Source organism: Leopardus geoffroyi, chromosome B3 (genome assembly GCF_018350155.1).
Source record: "Leopardus geoffroyi isolate Oge1 chromosome B3, O.geoffroyi_Oge1_pat1.0, whole genome shotgun sequence".
NCBI classification, from domain to species: domain Eukaryota; kingdom Metazoa; phylum Chordata; class Mammalia; order Carnivora; family Felidae; genus Leopardus; species Leopardus geoffroyi.
Window position 1 is genome coordinate 127379927 of NC_059337.1, and position 26073 is coordinate 127405999.

Here is a 26073-nt window from a genome sequence, read left to right on the forward strand (position 1 = left end):
CATGTAGATGAGCTTCGTTGTGTAATGGCTTGAATATACGAAAACTAAACTGGTGTGTGTGTGCGCACGTGGTGTGTGTGTATATATATATATATATGTGTGTGTGTGTGTGTGTGTGTGTATATATATATATATACACACATATATATGTGCATACCCCCCACATATGTATCTATATGTATATATATAAAACTAAACTGATACATAAATATACATATACATATGTATATCATATATATACATATACATATGTATACATATACATATGTATATATGTATACATGTATATACATGATATACATGTATACATGATATACATATATATATATCAGAATACAAACAGAATACAAAACAACATACTATCTGTATATACCGTCTACACATATATCTGTATTTATATAGATAATATGGTGTTTTGTATTGTTTCTCTTATTTACTGAAAAAGACCAAGTTAATGAGTGTCAGTTGATCACATGACTTTTAATGGTTGCTTTTAGTATACACACACATATTCAAACAATTCTATATTGTACTTTTAGATATTTCCAGAGTTCTCCATAATATGATAAACCATACTAAGCATTCTTCCTTTCTCTGATACTGAAATTCTTCTTATAAATTTTAAATTTGCATCTTATAGCAAGTAAAGCAGAGATTAATGACATTAAGTTTCAGTAGGATGCTCCAGGAATAATTTCACTATTAATTTGTTCATAGATTTACTTCTCCTTACATATAGTAATTGATTATTTGCCATCTCCTTCACTAGAATATAAGCTTCTAGTGGGTGAGGTGAAGGTATTTTTTTTTATTGTTCGTTTTTTGTTTTTAAGCTCAACATAATATCAGAAGCATACCTCATGGTATGTTGCACACTGCAAGGGTTCAGTGCTCACTATTGATTAAGTGAGAAAAACATGGATTAAGTTAAGTTTTCTGAGGTAATAAAACATGAGGTAATAAAACATGACAATGTTTCAATAGTAAAATCACATGTATTGAGACTTCCTATTTTTCAGACACCATACTGTTTTAAATATATTATTGTATTTAAAAAAAGTCAACGATGTATTATAATTCATTTTATAGATGAGGAAGAAACATAATCAAGCAAGTTAAGTAACTTATTCAAGTTTATATAGACCCTAAGTTAAGACTCATGATGCATATACAGTTATCTGTTTCAGAGTCCATATTCTAAATCACTGGTAGTTTGTAGTTGTATTAGCATACCTATTCCCAGACCGTATTCAGAGTGCCTCAAAAGCTCTAAATTGATACTGCTCACAATATGCAATTTCTATATGTAAATAATTTACATAAACAACTAATTAAATGAAGGTAGATAATTTTTGTCTTAAAGAACACTGAATGCATTTCCTGTACTACCGTGCATAATAGAACATTGTCTTTCCTCTTTCTGCATCTAACCTTCTGGTCCCCCAGCACCCTCCTGTTCATGATGCGCTATAATGGCACCATTATGCATGTTACTGGATTTCCATCCCGTGGGAAATACGTTCTTGCTTCTGCAAGGCTGGAGATTTAACATACATGAAATGCCATCTTTCTTTGTCTTTGTTGCAATTTTTCTTTCTCCCTACATATCTTAGAATTTCTTTCATTAGAGCATAAGAGTATATAATTTAAGATTTGACCACACATGAGGTCTGCTTAGAATCCCAGTGAGGGTCTCTACATTTTTTCATTTAGCATGAACAAATTAGGGTTGCCAAATTTACATAACCATAAAACCTACAGGCAAGTGATTGGGATTAGAAGAAATAGCAAGTGCATGAATCATATCTCGAATCAACAAATGTGGGGTTGCTTATTTGCATATAGGCTAGAAGATGAACACTAACATCTCTAGAGAAACTCGTCACAGATAGGAAGTTTCCCACTATACAGTGTAAGAACCATGAACTTTCACTGTCTTGTGTTATTGTCCCCACTGCAGGGCCTTAAGTTGCCCCTGCACTCTCTTAATGTTATAAGGTTCACGCCAGTGGATCCTCTGGATTTGTCTCTGACAGAGGCCTTTGTCACTGATCTAATCAGCAGTATTGGCCTTGGAGGTTTCTTGGTAAAGAAAAATTATCTGTATACACAAAGTGACCAGTGGTCCTAGCCAAGGCAGCCCGTGGGCCATTCAAGCATGTACCTTGAGATAAAAATTCTGTGGCTTTTCATTCTTATGTTTATCCCAGAAGTGTGTCTGTGTGTGGGTAAGTATTAATAGAAAGGTTAGTCAAGATTTATTAGATAATTTTGTGTTGAATGAAGTTTATGTTGAATGATCATATTAAAATAAATTATTTGTACAAGTTGCCTTCATTTGGTTTCCACATACTATATCAAAGCTGGTGGAGCGAATGTAACAAAGTTCAGTGTCAGTTCCTAGATCTCTGTGATTTATCTTTAATATGTCTACTAGGCTAAAAAGGCCTGGTAAGGCCTCCGGATCCCTCTCTGGAGGGCTTCATTATTTTGTAAATGGCCTAGTCATGGGGGGAGACTGCATCCACCTCCCCTCATGGGAAGGCTTCAGCTGGGTGACTTATACCAGCCCCTCTAAGCAACTAGGTAAAACTTCTTCTTTTTTTTTTTTTATTAATTTTTTTTAACGTTTATTTATTTTTGAGACAGAGGGAGACAGAGCATGAACGGGGGAGGGTCAGAGAGAGGGAGACACAGAAATCTGAAACAGGCTCCAGGCTCTGAGCTGTCAGCACAGAGCCTGACGCGGGCCTCGAACTCACAGATCGCAAGATCATGACCTGAGCTGAAGTCGGCCGCTTAACCAACTGAGCCACCCAGGCGCCCCTAAAACTTCTGTTGCTGGAGAGTGTGTGTGTCTCTTCCCAGAAACTAGCAAGATCTATGACTGACTTAACTCATATTGGAAAGTTAAGAGCCATTTTGGTACAACACTCAGAATCTCCTTTTGGGATGAAAACACTTATTTCCATAGCTGCTGACAGAGTTGGTGACCGCAAGCTTGCACCTGGATCTGGAGGGTCTCCTGGAGATGTGTCTCAGTTTGAGGGAGCTATTTACCCAAGGTCATGCCCCTTCCTGGAGTCAGGCACCATTAAGTCACTGGTTGATATAGGGATAAAGGCCTAGCATCTTCATACTGATTAAGATGACTATGTAAGACCATCCCAGATTTAGTACTCTGTCCAGTCTCTTCCTCAGAATCTGTTTCCTGGGGAACCAAAAATGCCACAAAGGCATAGGAGAAAACGTAGACAATAGACTGCCTTTGGTTCTACAAAAGACCCATCTCTCAGTCAAAAAGACTTTTCTAAATTGGTCAACCTACATGAGAAGAGACCTGTATTGGAATTTGGGTACAAAACTTAAGAGTCATTTACTAGTTATTGTTCAATGCCCAAATATTTTCTTAGTAGATATCATGAGAAAACGTAGCTAAAAAAGGAGGGAATAGACTATTTTGGGATGTTACAGAGCAGTGATGGGAAATCTTAATGCCTTTAGCATTTAGGGCATACAATCATAATCTTCTCCCACACACATAGCATTCCAATAAAAGGTACTACTTTCAAGAAGCTATATTTTCTCTGTAGCTTTGCACATTCTGTTCATTCTGTATGGAACACCCCCCATATTTCAGCTTCTTCTTTGCTAGGTTAATGCCTGTCTGTCCTTTAAAACCCTGTCCTGTTGTGACCCCTTCTAAGATGGGCTTGATGCCCTTTCCCTATACTCTCCAAACGTACACTCCAAAGCATCACTGTGAATGTGTTATACACTTGTTTATCATGTCTCTTCCATTAGCGTATGATGTCTTTTACACATCAGTTTTTAGCACCTACTAGAGCTTTGCACTAAACATGCACTCTGTTGAGATAGACTGTGAGAGTTCCATTTGCATGTTATTATAGATTTCCTGTAGATCTATGAATTCTATTGATTGTGCAGATGGTGATTACTGAGTAGTATTATTAGAGGGCTCTAAATATCTAAAATGATGATATTATGTACTCTATTTTATCTCGCTAAACTTCCTGGATATTAGTTGTTAACTTTAAAATATTGGCACGATTTTCTAATCTTGTATTGTCAACTATATCATTGAACTCTTAGTTATAAGCTATTGTTTGTTTGATGTGCCTTGTTTTTCAAAATAGATTGTAAGCTTTTTATAACCAAGGTTAGGAATTAATACTCCACTTTCTTCCCTCACGTGAGTGGTACCATCTTAAATCCATAGCAGGATATGTATTTGGTAATTGGCCAGATGTCATGGAATATCTTTCATATTTTTCCCCATAAATGTAAATATTGTCCAGGGTGCCTGGGTGGCTCAGTTGGTTAAGGTTAAGTGTCTGACTCTTGATTTCAGCTCAGGTCATGGTCTCAAGGTTTGTGAGATTGAGCCCCGCATCAGTGTGGAACCTGATGGCCTTCTCTTCTCCTCTCAGCCCCTCCCCCTGCTTGTGTGCATGTGCATGCATGCTGAACACACCTTCTCTCAAAATACAAAAAAACAACATTTAACAAATATATAAATATCATCCACGTTATCTATACTTTTCGAATAACTAAGAATCTTCTATTTTTGTTGTTAACAAAGATAAAGTGGCTTTGGCATGAACATTTGTCTTAAGTTTCTTTCAAAAAAAAAAAAGTGGGGGAGCTGGGTGGCTCAGTCGGTTAAGCGTCTGGACTTCCACTCAGGTCACTATCTCACGGTTTGTGACTTTGAGTCCCACATCGGGCTCTGTGCTGACTGACAGCTTAGGGCCTGGAGCCTGCTTCAGATTCTGTGTCTCTGTCTCTCTCTGCCCCTCCCCCGCTTGTGCTCTGTGTCTATCAAAAATAAATAAAATGTAAAAAAAATTAAAATTAAAAAGTTTCTTTCCAAAACTTCAGTCTATTTCACTGAGACAAAATAGCCATAGACAAAAAGCTATATTTTTTTTTCTCAAATTTGCCAAATTATTTCTTACAGGGAAACTACTGCTAATTGTCTTAGCTTTATAAAAAAAAATCTCATTAGTAACAATGTTATGTTGTAATTACCTAGAAATCTATGAGTGCTGAAATGCGAAGGCTTTAATATTCTTCTAATTTGCTTCCCTAATTATAGTAAATATCATTAGCTATGATTTCACATACTCAGACCTTTAAAATAATTATTTGTGAGCTATTCTGATCTTTATTTTGGCATTAGTTATAAGGAACCAATGTGATGGTTTATAAATGGGAGTAGATGCAATTTTATAAATCATATTTATACTGTGAAAAAACAAGTGTTTTAAGGGTTTTATAGTTTTCAGTTACACTTCACTTATACAGAGGGCAAATATTACACACATACAAAATAACTAAGCACTTGGATGAAAGCAAAAATGGACTCTGAACAGCTAAAATAGAGGTCACAACTTTCACATTAATAAGTTACCCTTTATGCAATCATCGCAAGTCTGTTCACACAATTTAAAAAGCACTGTTGCTTAGGGTCCTACTCACACAAAATAAAGGATACCAGAGCACGGTGGGTGAGAGTACTATAGAAGCTGAGAATCCAAAGGAGAAAAAATCCCACTGACAGGCAGACTTCAAGTTGGGGGGTCATAAATAAAAAAGGTATGGGTACATGAATCCAAGAGGAGTCATTTGGTACTATTAATGTAGAGAAAAACAAATCTAGGAAGATACGTGGTCCTTTATTTAATAAAATACCACATATTTGCCAAATTATAACAAATTATTACTAAGAATAGAATTTTACATTTTAAAAAAGCATTTTTAATATATGCTCAGGGGCTGATGATGGTGAGCATCCATTCATATTGGATATTGCCATTTTCCTACCTGTTTTTTAAAAATCTTTAGTATTACCACTGCACGTGTTAACTCTTTTTAACCTTTAGGTAAAATCTCTACTGCAGTTGTAACAGGTTTCTTTCAGTTGCAAATAGAAATATATAAGAAGCAGGTTATTTTTGTTCTCATGCTTATTTTTTTAAATGTTTATTTATTTATTTTGAGAGAGGGATAGAGCACGAGTGGGGCAGAGAGAGAATCCCAAGCAGTCTCCATGCTCAGTGCAGAGTCTGATGTGGGGCTCCATCTCACAACTGTGAGATCATGACCTGAGCTGAAATCATGTAACTGGACATGTAACTGATTGAGCCACGCAGGAGCCCCAGTCCTCATGCTTATTATTCCAACTATCACATAGGGTGACAGGGTAAGTTCTAACCCAGGAAGAGGGGGAGTATGTCTCACATATATGTCATGTCAGAGATAGGTAGATGCTCTCCGAAGACATGCTCCTATTACATTCATTCGAATTTTTGTTAGGAAATGGCTGCTCAGCTAAGGTCTGCATTCTCCTCCCTGCTTTCACTACTTTCCCCTCCCCCTACCTGACTTCCCTTGTGACTAGCTCCCTTGTGTTCCTTCCAGGCTGAAGTGTAAGCAGGTGTTCTGCTGCATATCATCATATTCCCATTCCCTGTTCACATGTTCATATACATAGGATACAGCAGAAGCACTAGGGAATAGTTGAGGCACAGATAGAAAGAGCCTGGATCTTCCGTGCGGAAGACCAGCTGCCACCCAGAAATAGAAGCAATGTACTGTTACATGTGGGTGAGTAATGAATACATCCTGATGTATCAACACAGTAAGTTTGGAATTTACCCCAAGAAGTTGGGGTTTATTGATTAAAGTAGCTGATGTATAACTACTACTCTATTTAACTACAGAGCACACTTTTTTCAGAAGCTGCCAGTGGGCTTCTCATAAGCAGTTTGTAAGGAGAGGGATGTGTACCTATACCCAAGGGAAAGTAAACAAGATTGTAGATTTAAAACTCACTTACTTAGCACCGGGAAATAGGCTGGAAATAACTCATATCTAACCATCACCACAGCTTCTAAACTCATTAATACTAAGTTTGGTGTAATCTTGTCTTTGTGGATAGAATAACTACCCCAGTAGAGACCAAACCTCGTGTTAGATCCTTTTCTAGATTTTAATTATCCTGCGCAGCATTTTCAGGTTGTAATCACCAGAAAAAATGAAAGTAAGCTACAGAACATCCTCTTCATATTAACCTTTATTGTCCTAGAGACCTTGTAAAATCATCCCTGAGTTTTATACCTTTAACAAGTTCAGTGCTTTCTTTTTCTTTCTCACTTAAAAATTTCAGATACTGTTCCAACTCTGTCATTCTCTAGTTGTAACTTTATAGACCCATTACTGATGTTCATATGTTTTTGTCCTCACCTATAACATGAGAGAAGTTATCTCCAAATTATCATCCAGCTATAAGCAATAGAGAATGTATTTTATGTGTGTATATGGCAAATATATATAAAATATCAGGCCCCTTTTCCATTCATGTCCTATTGATAAATGTCATATTGCAATTTAGTAGAAATACTTTCTGCTCTAAGTATTCCTAGACAATCGTGTAGTTGGTTCTTATTTATTGTTTCTTTTCTTTTAGTGTACTCCAGCCTTAATTGGAGGCAATTGTTAAGCTTTCATGGCATTTACATGTGCATCCAACAATGTAAAGTGTTGATCAAGGTTAAGAACAATATCATAAGCCGATTTACACATATTTATATGCCCCACCCTCTACACACACTTGTGATCATTGAGAGTATGAGCTCTTTTTCTTCTGCCTTACAGTGGAAAATTTTAAAAAGGACTGAATAAAGTTATTGAACTTTCTCTGTGCTCCACTAAAAGTTTCTTATTTTATGTTCCCTTTATTTATTAAGTTATTTTAACAGACTGGCATTTGAAATCTAGTAAATTAAATTACAGGGGCCTTATAATAGTGTTTCCAACCCAGAGACATTTGCTTCAGTGTCAGTGAGCTTAACTATTAAATATCAAAATATGTCACCTTACATGCCTCAGCTTAGTTTTATATAAAATGGGTTATGCTATTGAAATTACTCTGAATATTAGCTCTTTTCCACCCTCTGAATTGTTAGGAGTTCATACACATAATGACACTAAGGCTTTAATGCATACATCATCTTAAAGAAGAGCGCTTGTGATAAAAATGTAAACAAGATCTTATATATGAATTTGTACTTGTTATTCCCTGCTGTGTTTGAACATCAAGTTTACAACTCATCATTATCATTATTATTCGTTATTATAATTATAGTAGTGCATGGGATAGATAATCCCAAACAGAATAATGTAAAAATCGCTCATATTTGATTTTAGATTATTATTATGGAAGCAAGGGAAATAAGTTTAGATTAAAAATGGAAATCCTCATGTGAGCAATCATAATTAGTTGTGTGTATAAGATAACATAGAGTTTGTAACCTAATGTTGGGTCTATTGAGTTAACTAATGAAGCTGCAATGTGGGGGTCTTAGGATATTAAAAGCATATTTAAGACTTTATTAAATAGATCCCAGAAAGAAAAAAAACCTTGCATGATTTTTCATATTTCTAGATTCTCTATATACAATTTTGACATACCTAATGAAAACCACTTCCACAAGTCAGATTATTCAGCACATTTAAAATAAGGAATAAATGGTAGTTTTATTTTATTTGAAATGTTTAATCATTTCATATACAGTGCTAGGCTTTGGTAATAAAAATTGAGTAATATGTGCTTCCTGCCACGATCTCTTGGTTGAGCATTTGTGATGCTAATGTTCAAGAGAGGATCATAATTTAGTAAAATTTAAATTATCTTGCCATTATGAAAAGTAAGATTTTGTCTTTATTAGGAAGGCAGTTAACACCTGAACATCGTTTGAGTTACCTAGCTCCTTAGGGTAAAATTCATGTCCTCTAGCATTTACTTACAATTGTTAATGTGGCAAACTCTAATGTTATAAGACTTGCATTAAAGTAACTCACACTTAATTTCATTGGCATGGAAGAATAGAAGAGTAATACAAATATAGTTATTCGATATGCTAATAGATTTTCTTACCCTTTAAAATTATTGATTAATATTTGGTTCAAAAGTAGAAAAAAAGAGAAAGGCATAGAATGGCTAGGTCTTGCTCCTGATCCTACAACCATACTCCAAATGCTAATCCCAACCCCGTTTACACACACACACACACACACACACACACACACACACACCCCTAATGTACCCGTTCATTAGTTTTAGTATACTGATTCAAAGATGGTTTATGGCAGTAAAAACAAATAGCATGCACATACTTATTTTATATAAAAGAAGTACACTGACTTTGTTCCTCTGTCTGCTTTTTTCATCAGATAATACACTTTTGAGATCATTTAGTTTTATTTCATTTTTTAACTACAGTGTCTTCCTTATTAAAAATAATTTTTATTGAAGTGTATTTGACATGTAGTATTAAGTTGGTTACAGGCATAAAACAGCATATATAATTCAATAATTATATACATTATGAAACAATGATAAATGTATTACAGTATTGTTGACTATATTCTCTATGCTGTACTTTTTATCCCTGTGATTTATTTTATAACTGAAAGGTTGTACCTCCTAATTCCCTTTATTTTGTCTATCCTTCTAGCCTCCCCTTTGGCAACCACCAGTTCTCTATATTTATGCATCTATTCCTATTCCTCTCTTTGTTGTTTGTTCATTCATTTTGTTTTTTAGATTCAAATAAGATCTATTTATACTGGTGCATGGACGAATTCCCCATTCACTTTTTTTTAAAGTTTATTTATTTATTTTGAGAAAGAGAGAGTGGGGTGGGGTAGTGAGAGAGAGAAAGAGAGAGAGAGAGAGAGAGAGAGAGAGAAAAGCCTAAGCAGGCTCTGCACTGTCAGTGCAGAGTCTGATGTGGAGCTCCAACTCATGAACCATGAGATCATGACCTGAGCCAAAAGCAAGGGTTGCATGCTCAACTCACTGAGCCACCCCAGCCCCTGACCCATTCACCTTTTAGTGTGAATGTTATTCAGTTGCATATATACATATATAGTATGTATATATAAAATAAAGCATTCAAATACTCCTAATGGTGGCCATGCTGGTTGTTTTCAAACTTTTCTATTACAAACTTATGCATATTTGCTATATACAGAATAATATATAATTTTGTACATGTGTGCTTTCTTGCACGTGGAGGAATATTTATAGGGTTAATGTGCCAAGGTGATACCTTGCTATACTGCCTTCCATACATGTTGCACGCATTTGAACTACTATCTGAAATGTATGGAGTGCTGGTTTTCCCTAGCACAAATGGTTAAACAAAGTACATTTCCAAACTTGGATCTTTGCCAATCTCCTAGGTTAAACAGATATATTTATGTAGTCTTAATTTGCTTTTTTCTCATAGTGAGAACAGTTGAGCATCCTTTCATAAAGAGGCATTTATATTTTACCTTCTGTGAACTATCTATTCAATAGGTTGTCATTTTTCTTTTGAGTTGTTTCTCTTTTTCTTACATACTTTTAGGATCACTTTATGTATCAGTGATATATTCCTACTGGGAAATGAGTTTCAAATGCTTTTCACAATTTAACTTTTACTTTTGATTTTGTTTATAGTATTTTTATGTCAAGTAGAGTTTTCATGTTATTATTTATACAATTACATGTATCAATGATTTCTTTAGGTTTTTTAATATTAAAGTGTAATAACAAGTGTTTTCATAAAGGAATAAACATCCATTCATGGTAAAAACCCTCTGCGGAGTGGGCTTCAAGGGAACATACCGTAACATAATAAAGGTCTTATATGAAAAACCCATACCCACCATCATACTCAGTAGTGAAAAAGAGAGCTTTTCTCCTAAGGTTAGGAACAAGATAAGATGCCCAATCTCACCACTTTTATTCAATATAGTATTGGAAGTTCTAGCCCCAGCAATTAGACAACATAAATAAAAGGCATCCAAATTGGTAAGAAAGAAGTAAAACTTTTAATATTTGCAGATGACATGATACTATATATAGAAAACCCTAAAGACTCCACCAAAAAACTGCTAGAATTGATAAATGAATTCAGTAAAGTTGTAGGATACAAAATCAGTGTACAGAAATCTGTTGCATTCTTATACACTAATAATGAAGCAGCAGAAAGTGAAATTCAGAAAACAGTCTCATTTATAATTCCACCAAAAATGATAAAATATCCAGGAATAAACTTAATCAAAGAGGTGAAATATCTGTACTCTGAACATTCTAAAATATTGATGAAAGAGACTGAAGATGACACAAAGAAATGGAAAGAATCCCATGCTCATGGATTGGAATAACAAATATTGTTAAAATGTCTATACCACCGAAAACAATCTACATATTTAATGCAATCCCTATCAATATACCACCAGCATTTTTCACAGCGCTAGAAAAAACCATCCTAAAATTTGTGTGGAACCACAAAAGACCTGGAATAGCCAAAAGCAGTCTTGAAAAAGAAAACAAAACTTGGAGGTATCATAATTCCAGCTTCAAGTTATATTAAAAAGCAGTAGTAATTAAAACAGTAAGATACTGGCATAAAAGTGGACACATAGATCAATGGAATCGAACAGAAAACCCAGAAATAAACCCACAGTTATATGGTCAATTAATCTTTGACAAAGGAGGAATGAATATCCAATGGAAAAAAGACAGTCTCTTCAACAAATGGTTTTGGGAAGACTGGACAGTTATATGTGAAAGAATGAACTGGACCACTTTCTTTCACTATATATAGAAATAAAGGCAAACAGATTTTTCAACTTGCCAAAAATGCCACATAGAACCAGGGCCAGGGGGAGTGGACCAGAGGCCTGGGATGGTTGGAATCATCCTTTCTAGAATTGATCCCTAGACAGGAGCTGTGGCTCTGTTTGTAGTGCTGAGATGTGTAACTTTCTTTTTCCCACCTCTTCTAAACTCATTTGTCTTCCTTCCTTTTTATTCTGTGAACTTCCTATATCTTTCAGATAAAATTCCATTTAGATTAATTTAGCCAGAATCGGTTTCTTTACAATGCAGTATTAAATATTATCTCTGGTTTACACAGCTAGAAGCATCCCATGCTATATCACTGAACAACAAAATGTGGATTTAAACTGATGGAAACTTAGCTTGAAGTTTAAAAGAGGTGATTTACAAGTAAATCATATCTGATTTAGACATCTCCTCTACAGGAAACTGCTCTGAACTCAAGGTCTCTAATTCTGTTATAGGATTTGCTCTGGTTCTATTTTATTGAATGAATACTCTTGAAGAATATTACCATAATTATTTTTGTTAAGAAATATGTATTTTTTGTCAAGACAACTAATTGCTCAGAAATATTGTATTGAAAACCTTCCAAGCAAGTTTTATTTGTTTCTGTTGTCATTTTTGGGTCCTGATAATAATCTTAGACATTTGACTGGAGGTGGGCTTCATTAATGGTTTTAATATATATATTTTTTGCCATATCTTCATCTGCTATTTCCAGCATTATTATTCAGTAAGGGCCAATCATAGGCATTCTATTTTGAGTGAAGTCAGAATCCCATTAATTTGTTACTTGATACTTGTTAATTTGATACTTTATTTTCTGCAACCTGGTGATACTTTAGAAGTCATTGTTACCTCATTTTCAAAATGAGGTCCAGTGAATTTTCTCTGCTTCAGAAATTGCAAAAACCAAAAAAAAATCTAATTGGTTTAATAGCACCTGGTTTTAAATTACTAGCCTGGCTTGAGGTTAAGTGCTTCTGGTCCCCAAGAGACCTATCTGTGTGCTTCCCTTTAGTTAGGACCCCTCTATGTGCCCGTAAGTAAGAGACCCCGTGATGAGACAGGAACTTCCTGTCCTTAAGGAGCAGTTTGCAGTAGATCCCCCACTCTTGCTTTTCTTAGTATTGCCCTAGGTCATTGGGTTTTGATTCTGTATTAAAATTCAGTTATACAAATATTTTGAAAAGCCTACCAACTAAAGGTGTGAGGAAATAGCTGGGCAAGTTTTCTCCCAAAACATTGGCTGATGTCTTATGTGGGACAAATGATCTAGATGATATGGTCCTGTTGAGTTCTCCTGAAGGTGTCTTTTTCTCCACCTTCTAACATGTAATTACTGTCAAGTGTGTTAACAGGAAGTTAAAAAGATGACAGAATAGAAAGAAGGCCAACCAGACGCCAACCTATAGAAATGATGTTAATTTTTACTTATGTTACATGCGCATTTGAGGATTCTAGATGGCAGTTCTTGAAGTCAGCCCTTTAAGTGTTGCTTGGAGCTTTGGTATGTAGAGGTGTTTGTAGTAGAGATCAGAATCATCAGGGGCCAAGTTTCATTCTAAGCAGAAACAAACTATTGTGCTCAACATTCCGCTGTAGAACCAACCTCATCCAGTTTTGAAAGCTTTCAAGGTGAATTCTCTGCCTCTCTCTAATTGAAGAACAACTTGCTAATTAAGAGGACAATTTAGTGCTCCCGAAATGATAACTGGAGGGCAGGCAAAAGCCTCATAGGTCACAACTCTACAAGTTAGTAATTGTTTCTTAATTCCTTTAAGCCTCCATTTTCTCATCTGTAAAGTGGAGAATCCGGTCTACTCTGCAGGATAAGTGAAACATTTGTAAAATGCCTAAAATTCCTTCTGGCTCATTGATGTGCTTGTAGATATTTTCCCCACACAGTCTCACAGTTTTAAAAAAAGGAAATAAATAATCTACTACAAATATTCAGCCATATTAAAATAGGTCCTCTTGCTAATAGTCTTAAAATTTTAAATCTTTTACTGAGGATGGCCTTTCAAATTTTAAAAAAAACCCCAACCCTAGCCACTTACTGAATTAAGGAGCATTCTAGTCTTATGAAGATATATAGATGGATGAAAGTCAAAATAAAAAATGTTCATGGAACTCGATAAGTATATTATTAACTTGTCAGTCTTTAAAGAGAACAGCGTTTGCATATTTTTTTGGCCTGTCAGATACAACTTTTTCTGTGGAAATAATTCGTAATTTGCTTGTAAAGCAGACATGAGTCTGCAAACTCCTGTTTTGCTTTTGTACTAAAGTTGGATTTAGAAAATATAATGATTTGAATTATTCAACACCACAGAGGTTCTCAGATCTTCACAATTGTTATAACCCAAAGACCCAAGCAGAGTGAAATGAGACCTCAGACTTCAAAGAAATTAAAAAGATAAGTCACAAATCTGTTATGGACAGATAACAGAAAAAGAGTAGGATCAACATGTGATAGCTGGCATGTGCAAGACAGAATCTGAGAAATGAGTTCCTCAAAATGAAAGATGAAAAATGTGATATATTTTATAGTTACCTATTTTTTGCTTTGAAGATTGGATGGGGAAAGCTACCATCATCTTTGTTATATTAGGATGCAATAAGTAGATATTCATCTATAAGTCGATTCAACCATTCCTTTAGCAATGATAATAAGAGGTGCTGCTGACAAATAGTTAAGAATGCAAGCTCTTGAATGGGGGGAAAAAGCTGTATTTAAAGTTGTTTCCTCCCTTTATTACATTAGATGAACATGACTTCCTGTATTTATTTCAGTTTTCCTATCTGCAAATTGAGGATGCCTACCTCATAAGGAACCATCTTCCTATGATTAAGTGAAAAAGATAAATAAAACATTTAAAGTGCTTTTAGTTCAGTGCTTGGTATACAGTAGGAGGTAAGTGATTAAATAATTGTTACTGTTTATTGAGTTTTTCCTGTGTAGTGGGTATAGTATCTAATATATTAAATGACTTGTGTCATTTAACTTTTACATCTTTGGCTTGCTAAAAAAACTAATTAATCTTTTATTTTAAAGATAGGGAACCCAAGGCCCAGAGAATTTACATGATTTGCCCAAGTTTACAGAAGTGGTAGGTCCTTGAATTGAACCCAGAGCTTTCTGACCTTCAAGTCTCAGTGCTGTCATTTCTGTTGTTTTCCTCATGACCTTGCTACTATTCTGTCCTGCACCTCTCAGCTTAAAGACTTAATTGCTTTCTGTGCAGCCATTATTACAAATCATTTAAAACTACTTTATGATACTGTTCTCTGGAGTTTTCTACATGTTTATTCTTCTCCTCCAGACACTTCACTGATTTCCCTAAAGAAAGAAAATGGGTCATAAAATATTTACATTGCCATTTCACCTAGGACAGAACTAACACAGGGGTGCATTATTACAGCAGCTAAATAAATAGCAAAGTAATACAGCATAGGCTATATTTTGCTACACTGTAATTCAGGTTAGAGGTTACATTTAGTACATCTTTTAGTTTTCGGTGTCTAGACTAAATGAATGAGGAAACAATTCCAATTTAGATGAGGAAATAACCAAACATAATCATAAAGGATATTACTTTATTACAAGACTTTCTAATAAATGAGTTTTTTAAATAAAATGTTTCTTCCCATTTATAATTTCCTCACTTTTCCAGTAATTGACTTATAACTATATGTAACTGAAACTTCTGGAAATGGAAGAAAACCCTTGCCTCAACCAAATACCTGTTCAAGTCTAGTCATTCTGACTTACAGCGAGATTGATTAATTTCTTATGTTGTAGTTTTCTTTCTACATTGAAGCTGACTGTATAAAGCTGTTGCAATGAAAATAGAGTAAGCAGAGCCTTTGACCTAACCACCTCAGTTTCAGATTTGGGTTCTATCACTTGCTTGATGCTGTTCTTTCTTGTTGAGAACTGTCTGAATGATTAGACTCTATTTCGGAGAGAGCTGGGTGCCTTGATCATCTACCCTGGCAAAGAGCCACAGTAAAAATACATGAGTTCATGATATGTGTGTGTGTGTGTGTGTGTGTGTGTGTGTGTGTGTGTGTATGTGTGTGTGTGTGAAGTTCTCTTTAAACAGCTACTTTCCAATCAATTAATCAATAACCATTTATTAGTACATGCTCTATATCAAACACTACTAAAGTATTATTGGAGATACAAATTTATAGCATAGTTCTTGGAGTATATACTTACACTAAAGATGCTAAAAATGAATAATAAAATACATAAAGACTTAATAAATATCATGATTTTTAAACATAAGCCATAGCATTTAGTATGATTAATTTCCTAATGCATTGTGTCAACAATAACTTCAATAGGTGTTCAGAAAAGGAAAGATCATTTTTGGCAAGGGGTTTTACAGAGAAGATCTGAGTTTTTTTGCCCTTGGCCTTGGCCATGGCCACTTCTTTCTAGAGGTTGCTGGTAATCTCAGATGCTATTTCCATTACAAACCTGCTTCACTTGAACTCTTCTAATCTCCTATTGTCTCTCCTAGTCTTCTCTGCCTACTCCCATGTGACATTTTGGACCTTCTCTAGCTCCCCAGAATTGGGACTACCAGTGATAGGCTGGTTGTGCTTTGCACAGTAACCATTCTACATGAGCATTGTGGATTTATCTCAGGTGGATGTTTTTTTCTGCTTCTTTCTCTAGATTATATGCTTCCCTTTTGAAAATGTAATTAATTCACTGTCCCTGGGTTAAACAGTTCTGGGATCAGGAATATTTTATGGCCATGTTTTAAACCATACTGAGACCAAGTAAAATTAACTTAGCTGCTTGATTCTGGAAATATCTGCTTCTCAAAGATTAGGCTGAATCTACTAATGAGTTTACCATTCAAGACTGTGACTAACAACTTTTTCATGAAACATTGCTTTTCTTTTTTTTTATGTATTTTATTTTTATTTAGTGTGTGTGTGTGTGTGTGTGTGTGTGTGAGAGAGAGAGAGAGAGAGAGAGAGAGAGAGAGAGAGAGAGAAAGAGAGAGAGAGAATAAGTGGGGGAAGGGCACAGTGAGAGAGAGAGACAGAATCCCAAGCAGACTCCACTCTCAGTGTGGATGGAGCCCAATGCGGAGCTTGATCTCCCAACCGTGAAATCATGACCTGAGCCAAAATCAAGGTGCCCCAAACATTGCTTTTCAAGACTCTCATCCTGCTTTGTCCACCAGTAAATTTTACTCAATTCCATCTCTTCTCCTACTTTCCAAGTGCATGTTAAATTAATTCAGCTTAGGCTCAAAAACCCTATACACATCCTTCCCTATTTTTTTCACTTTTGGGATACCAGTAGGACTCTGCTAAATTGGTGTTCTCGGTTACTACAGTAAACCTAATAAACTTAGCTTTTGGGGGGAGTCAGTAGTCAGTACCTTCTAAATGGGGTTTTCTCTCTAATCCTGTGACCTCTTCAACCTAATATGATCGCAGGTAGCATTGTAACCAAACAGTTTGTGCAGTAAAAATTCTAATGATCATAGGTGATCACATTCTAAAAGGCAATGCAGAGGAAAGAGAAGGAAAGAGAAAGAACGATGATAAGGAAACTGTAAAACCTGTAAGTAACTGTAGATTCTGGTTTTAAGAATGGATTATTTAGTTCTGAGTTCTGCAATTACAGGATTCCATAAGTACCTGAGTATTTTTCCTCTTTAATATTAACTTTAGTAATCACTACACTGTGCACCAGGCATGAATCTAAGGGTCTTATATATATCATTTTATTCTGTTGTTAAACAAACCTTTAAGGCTCCCTCCCCCCCGCCCCCGCTTCATTTTATGGTCAAGAAAACTAAGTCACAGAGAGATTAAGTTTACATGTCATTAGGTACAAAGTTTGTAATTTGCATGGCAAGGAATAAAATCTAGGTGATGTCACTGCAGATATGAGACTTTAAGCCTCTATGCTCTACTTCCTTCTTGAAATATATGAAGTTCTGGTTTATCTTAAAGTGGTATATGGGCACATTGATTGTGACCGCATTTGAAACATTAACCAGAAGGGTAATAGGTGATTGATTCTTCTTATATTATAAATTTAAACATAATTTAATAGCTCTCACTGTTATCAATTGTGCATTCTAATTTCTTATATGAGAGTTTTTTGTAAAATGTATGAGCATCATTTGTTTGAAAATTCTGAATATCTACATATATTAATACCATTTAACATTGTTTTCAAACTTTTATGTCAAATTTGAGTGGTTTAAGATGCAAATAATACATAATATATATATATATATATATATATATATATATATATAATTAAAACTCTTGATTATAGTATGACTATAAAATGCTTAGTTATTTTTAAAAACAAGGATAAATTGTGTAATAAAAATGACTAGAATAAACATAGCAAGATTATTTTTGTCACCCTGTCCTCATTTCCAAGGTTACTCTCCTTGATGTTATGATTCTAATTGTCTTTATGTTTATATTACAAGACATGGTGGATTGAAAAAATAAGCCATAGCTCTGATTAAAATTTGAGAGGATGGCTTATAATTACTATTACTGAAGTGTGAAAATATATACACAGTATGCTCTTCATTTAACATATACAATTGTATTTCTGAAGTATAAATATTTTATGATATTAAAAAATGAATTATAATTTATCTTTCAACTTAAATGGTAAGAGCAGAATAATCCATTTTAGGAGCAAGAATGTAACCTATGTTCATAAGACAATGCTTATGTCCTCTTCTCTGTGTTATTATAATACTTCCTGACTCCCTTGCCTCTACTTCTAACTTTCTATCTACACTGATGACAAACTAATTTTCTTAAAATGTAAAAACAGTCTGGGGCGTCTGGGTGGCTCAGTCAGTTGAGTGTCCGACTTCGGCTCAGGTCATGATCTCACAGCTTGTGGGTTCAAGCCCTGTGTCGGTCTCTGTGCTGACAGCTCGGAGCCTGCTTCAGATTCTGTGTCTCCCTCTCTCTGTGTCCCTAACCCACTCACATCCTGTCTCTGTCTCTCTCAAAAATAAATAAACATTAAACATTTTTTTTAAATGTGAAAACAATCTTAAACCTCTTTATGAACAATCATTCGCTGACAAAAAATGTAAAATTTAAATTTTCTTGCATGACATCCGATGTCCTCCACAATTAGACCATAACTACAAGATATGAAAACCATTCTGGGTTGTTTTGTTTGTCTGAATTAATATTTATCTTTGGTGTCCTTGTTCTTTGCTCCTATTATTCCTTTACCTTGGTATTTGTTCTACTCTCTAGTCTGCTAACACTTTTTATCTTCAAGGTCTATTATCATTGAAAGCTCAAAGATATCTGCTTGGTCAAAATTAGGCATTTGGGCTTCCTCAGACTTTTTTATATCTCTTCATTGAGCATGTGATTTGTTTCTGTTTTATTGACCTAGGGTATTATTTATAGGACTACTATTTACCCTTGAAGATAGGGTAAATAGTAGTCATATACTACTTTGTTTGTCTTATATTTAAGACAAGTAACCACAGTGCCTTCAAAAATGAGGTATTTTATCAAAGTTAAATTGTACTGAGTGATGGATTCTCACTTGTTAATTAATTCCTAGGATTCTCATTGAATAGTGTGGTATGTGCTGTTTTTAAAAGAATGTCTAAAAAATCTCAAAAGGTTTTTAAATTTTGTACTATAAAAAAGATACCAACACTAAAATGAATTATTTTTAACTTCATTTGAATACAAACATAAGAGAAATTAGAACTTCTCACTTTCTAAAGGTAAGTGTAGAAGGAAAAAAACATGAAATATTTTTTTAAAGAAAAACATTAATATGAGAAATACAGTGTGACAACTTTTAGTATGTATTATAATTTTAGTAAAGAAGGCCAAATATCAAAGTTAGAATAGTTACTTGTAGGACAATAAAAAACAAATTTTATTATGATAAATAAACAAGCATTTAACATAGGTGACAGCAGCTAAAAGATGGGTAAGTTTTAGCAAGATTTAGTTACATGTTATGGATCATGAGCTCTTGAGTAGTTATTTTAAGTATTTAGAACTTAAATAAGAAAGTGTATTTAAAATACTTTTGATAATACTAAGGATGTGTACAAAAGTATTGTAACCCTGAAGGAAGCCATAAAAAAGTACCAGTAATTAATATTTAGAAATTAAATCTGAATTTTGGGTATTTAATATTATGAATAAGTAAAAACCAGGGAATCTAACACAGTGACAGCACTGTGTGTGTTTCTCTCTGTGCCATTCTGTAGTTCTTTTTGTCAGAGTCACTCTTCTTTAGTTCCAGACTATTTGGCTGGAATGGTCACACTGAACCTCTCACACTGTCATTTTTAGTCAGCATTATAATAAAATAATGATGAGAAAACCTGAGAAGCCCTTCGTTAGGAGAAGTCCAACCATTGAATTATTTGTAATAAAGTCTTTATGTATACAGTTTGAGAGGCAGCATATTGATCTGTAGATGTTTGTTTTTTCAGTCTCATAGGCAATTCACCTTTTATCTTCAAATCTCAATTTCCTTTTATAAGATAAATATAAATACTTCTTTATAGAAAATAGAGTTGTTTGCCTACATTTTTTAAAAGCTTTTTTTTTAAAGCACTTATTTTTGGTCTCTGAAATTCTATGGCCCCAATAGAAAATAGCTAGGATATCAGTTTTCACAACAAATATGGGGAAGAGTAAAATAAACATGGTTGATGTGTAAGCTGTCCCCAACTTATGGAGGCAGAAAATGGGGCTGAATTCCTATTGTTATATGTGAATGTTAATATTAAAATCAGTGATTAATTTGAGATATGTGTTGGTTATGCATAACTAATTTTAGATGTCAATCACGAAAAAGATTGTACTTGCCAGCAGTCTTTTTATTCAAGATTATTATAAGACGGGTAAGAAAGTGTGTGAAAAAGCACTGGGATTATATGTTAGATATGGTGACATTGAACTGGCAAGAGATAGGCTAATGTGTCTTTTGGATATTGAAACTCCATGCTCCCCTGGCTGGATATTGTGAAACTCAAACATCATTAAGTTGAACAATTTTCCTTCAAATTTTTCCCTAAATGAATTTAATTTCCTTAATTAAAATGACTAAATATAAAATCATGTGATGGCTAAAAGGTCAAATGCTTGCTCTATTTTAAGAAGTATAAAACTATTCAAATTGAATGATTTATTATAAAGGAAATTAAATTCAATTATTCATTTGAGAAAACTGCAAAAGATTGTCTTTGGTATTTATAGTCACTCTTAAATACTGGCACTTGATACAGAATTGGCCCTAGCATTGGTCTCTGGACTATACATGATGTAATACATGAGCAAAATTTGTTCTAGATGCCCAGGACAGGAAAAAAAATTAAGGTTTCCTAATCAGACTCCAAAAGTGGCCATAATGAAAAATAAATAATACTTATGTATATTTATATTCTCCATAAATTCTCTAAGCACTACTTTCCACAATAAAAAGGAACCATGTCACTAAGCTAAGATGTAATGATGCAATGTAACCATGAGATACATACAGGATCACTGTAAATCAATGGATAGAATAAGTCATTTTAACAAGCTGTTTCAGTAAACAATCTGCAGTTATTCATTCCTTTGATTGTTTACACATTTATTATTGGGCAACTTGCTACGTACCATTGATAAGAAGTAAATAATACAAGGCTTAAGCTATATATAGTTTAAAGTTGAGATCATTTAGTTTGTGCTTTCTATACGTTGACTTTAATGTGCATACTAATTATCTTGGGGTTTGTTAAAATGAAATTCTAATTTAGTAGATCTGGGGTAGGGTCTGAAATTCAGCATTTCTGGCAAGCTCCCAGGTGATGCCAAATCTGCTGGTTCATGAACCACACTGAGTAAAGAGCTAGAGAACATCTTCAACGTTCTTACACAAAATATCTCAAAAAAATCACTTTTAGAATACATGTATTAATGATTGGAAATTTCTCTTTTATACCATAGTCTTAATAAATGAATTTTTTAGTGAGATGAAAAAGGATATAATTATCAATAAATTATTCTCACATGTACTTTTATTTAATTGTGATTGTTTAATATTTGTTTGGTTGTGGTCTTTCCAAGTTTGAAAATGAACTTTACTCATTTTATCTCATACTCATTTTTTAATTCCCCAAACAACTAACTCATTGTTTTATAAATAAGCATTCTTTGAAGAGGTTGAATGCCTATCAAATGCAGAGGAATTTCCTTTGTCAAAAAGGCATGAAGAATCTGACTTAGATCTGGAAATGTTGGAAGGGACATTAAATAAGCCAAGTTTAAAGAAATTATTTTTGTTCTAAAAATAGATTAGTCTAATCTAAGCCATTAAAAAACTAGAAAAAAAAGTTTTTTTTTCTTATTTGAAATAAAAAACATTAAAAAGCTTTAAAAATGTTGGACATGTATACTCTTTAATGTTTGTCGCATGAGTTTCTTATGTTAAGACTGGTATTTTGGTTGAGCATGACTTTCTCTCTCATTACCTAGACAGTTTTCTTTCTTTTGCTTTTTTCTGGGAACATTTTAATAATAGTCTGAATCCAGTCAGTCTTGGCTTTCACTTTTTTCTTTTCTTTTCTTTTCTTTAATGTTTATTTTTGAGAGAGAGAAAGAGAGAGTGTGAGTGGGGGAGGGACAGAGAGAGAAGGAGCCACATAATCCAAAGCAGGCTCAGGGCTCTGAGCTGTCTGCACAGAGCCTGATGCTGGGCTCGAATCCACAAACCAGGAGATAATGACCTGTGCAGAAGTTGGAAGCTTTCCAGCTGAGCCACCCAGGCGCCCCTTGGCTTTCATTTTTAACTCCCATCCCTTTTCTTCCTTCTTCTGTCTTGGCTCTTGCCTATAGTTTTTCTACTCCAAATATCACCATGTCATTTATGAACAGATTCGCTTCTTTGATTTCACCTTGCTATGAAAGATTAAGATAGCAGAGACGCTGAAGAAAAAAAAAACTAAAAATCAAAACTCCATTAGAGTTAGTTTTTCTCTAGGGATTGGTAATCACTTCAAAATTGATAATCATTACAAATCACTAAAAATGTTACTTTTAAACAAGTTGATTATAAACAACAGGAAGTCATGGGCTCACCTTACCTCCCTTCCAACCAAGAGTTGGAGGAGCTATGGGGACAGCATCCCTTTCCTGGCTGATTAAAAGGCTGACTGTATGTAAGCCCCCCCCTTAAGATCCCCATGAAGGAGGCAGGTGCAGGCTCAAAAAATGCAAAATATCACAACCAGGAGTAGAGTAAGGGATACTGAGAGAAGTAATTTTTTTTCTGTGGGAAAAAGATGGAGGAGCGTCATGTGAAAAATAAATATACTTTCATAGAATTTGGTACTGAAATTATTTGTGTTAAATTGTTAATAGAGTCTAATTAATTTAGACAAATGCAATTAAATTTTTGTGGTTCAGTATGCAAGATGAATGGTACATGAGGATATCCAGAGGATAGGAAATGGGTCAGAAGGGAAGAGAGAACCTACCTGTTTTGGGGAGGATATTTGGTCCATCAGGCAAAGGGGCATTTTTCATTCTTTGTGTACATCCAACAGGGCATTAAAAAATCTAGGATTATATGAAAACTCTGCTTGGTTTAATAAAGTTCTAACACATACTGGTAGAAGGACATATACAGAGAGAAATTATTCTGTCAATCATCAAAATATGTAATGCTATTATCTTTAAATGAGAAGAGTAGATGGAGGGGTCAGGTCATGGTGAGCAATTTGTGTTACTGTTTATGCAATAAATGATAAAGGCTTATAAGAAAAATGTAACTGATGTTTCAGGTAAAAGCAATTTGTTTTCTTTCTCTGTGAAAAGTACACATAGTGATTAGGCCAATATGACAGAATTAGGAGGTTAGGAATTAGCTTGCTTTAAATGTCTGCAGGGTCGGGGCACCTGGGTGGCGCAGTCGTTTAAGCGTCCGACTTCAGCCAGGTCACGATCTCGCGGTCCGTGAGTTCGAGCCCCGCGTCAGGCTCTGGGCTGATGGCTCAGAGCCTGGAGCCCGTTTCCGATTCTGTGTCTCCCTCTCTCTCTGCCCCTCCCCCGTTCATGCTCTGTCTCTCTCTGTCCCAAAAATAAATAAACGTTGAAAAAAAAAAATGTCTGCAGGGTCATTAAGGTGACATTAACTAGTATATAACAGGCCAAATATGTGAAGCCTTTATTCACATATGAAAATATCTGTATGAATGTTATTCAGTTTCATACTACTCACTGTTCTTTGGGTTAGGCAGAATTCTGAGCTGGCTCACAGAATTCCTCCCCTGCTTCTATGTAATCCTTTCCCCTTGAGTGAGGATAGGACTGTGAATATGATGAATTTCACACCCATAATTAGCCTATGTTACATATGAAATGAAGGGATTTTGCTTATATAATTATGGTCCCAATTCAATTGATTATGGGTCAGTCAAAACTGAGCTATTCTAGGTGGGCCAGAACTAAACAAATGAGCCTTTCAAAAAGGCTGGGCTCTTCTTAAAGTCAGAGATTTGAAGCATGAGAGAAATTCTCCTGGTGGCATGGTGAGAGGATCTATAGAGGAGGTCATGTGGTAAGGAGCTGTAGGCAGTGTCTGGAAGCTGAGAGTGATCCCCAGCCAATAGCAAACAAGCAAAATGGAACCTTGGTCCTACAACTGCAAGGAATTAAATACTGACAACTACCAAAGTGAGCTTCATGAGAACATTGAGCCTCCTATGAGATGCTAGCCAGACCAATATATTGATTTCAACCCTGTAAAGCCCTGAGCAAGAAGCCAGTTAATACACGCCAGACTCCTGACTTACAGAATCTATGAGATAATCAATGAGTGTTTTTGCTAAGCTTCAAAATAGTGCCACCATTTTGGAAGAAAGTTTAGCAGTGTCTTAAAAAGCTGAACATAGTCTTAACATACAATCCACTGATTGCACTCCTTGGTATTTACCCAGTTAATTTGAAATGTTATGTCCACACAAAAATTTGTATGCAAATATTCATATTATATTTATTCATAATTGCTAAAAAGTGGTACATCCATATGATGGACTATTTTTCCACAATAAGAATAAACTAGCTATCAAGCCAGGAAAAGATATGAAAGCACCTTAAGAGCATATTCGAAAATGCAAGAAGCCAATCTGAAAAGGCTACATACTGTTTATGATTCCAAATATATGAGATTTTGGAAAAGGCCACAGTCCAGTGAGAGTTAAATAAATAAATAAATAAATAAATAAATAAATAAATAAATAAAATAAATCAGTGGTTGCTACAGATTTAGAGGAGGGGAGGAAAGATGAATAGGTGAAGCAGAAGGGATTCTTATAGTAGTGAAATTTTTCTGTGTGTTACTATAATGATGGATATAGGACATTATGCATTTGTCAAAACCCAAAGGTAGAACTGCACAACACAAACAATGAACCTGAACTTAAGCTATAGGCTTTAGTTAATAATAATGTCTTAATATTGATTCATCAGTTGTTACAAATGTACCACATCAATGCAAGATGTTAATAATAGAAATTATGTACATACGGGAGGTATTTGGGAACTGTATTATCTGTACTATATGCTCAGTTTTGCTGTAAATTTTCAAACTGTAGAAAAACAGTCTATTTACTTTAAATGAAAAGTAGCAGCTTCAATGTAACTGAATTTTGGCCTCAGCAAGAAGGCATGGTGAGTATAAGGCATTCTGAAGGTAGGGTTCTTGTTATCCAACTCTGAAATTTTTGACATACGGGAAACTGAGACCCACGTCTCAAAATAGTCTTATTTCTCAGGAAAAGCAAGAAAAAATGGGCTTCTGTGTATAATCCCCTGAGTTTAAAATGTTGGAAATAAATTCATTAAAAAAAATTTTAAACATTATTTTGGAGCTAGATTTGGACCCAAAGCAGATAACTTCTACCTTTGATTATAGAAAATTCACTGGTTGATAAAATGGCAAAAATTAACAAATGGCTGTGGCAGATTCATTTTCTTTGGTTCTCTCAACAAATGAAAACTCAGTAAATCAGTGTATCACGTATCTGTTGTGTCTTATACAGGCCAATTCCCTATAAGTTGATCACCGTTGAATCAATGATCCAGGGATGCTGTCTAGGATCATTTCTTTTTGGGTTGCTCAAAAAAATCTAATTTAGTGGCAGTGAACTCTTTTCCTAAGTACAGGAAATGCTCTTCCTCTGTCACAGGAGTTACAAATTATACCATTAAAAAAGATATGTTGCAGCTGCGTTGGTCAAATAGTAGGTATACTGCAGACTAAGGAGACATTTCCAGAATGAATGGTGGCCTTTAAATCCCTTGATGTCCATCTTATAATC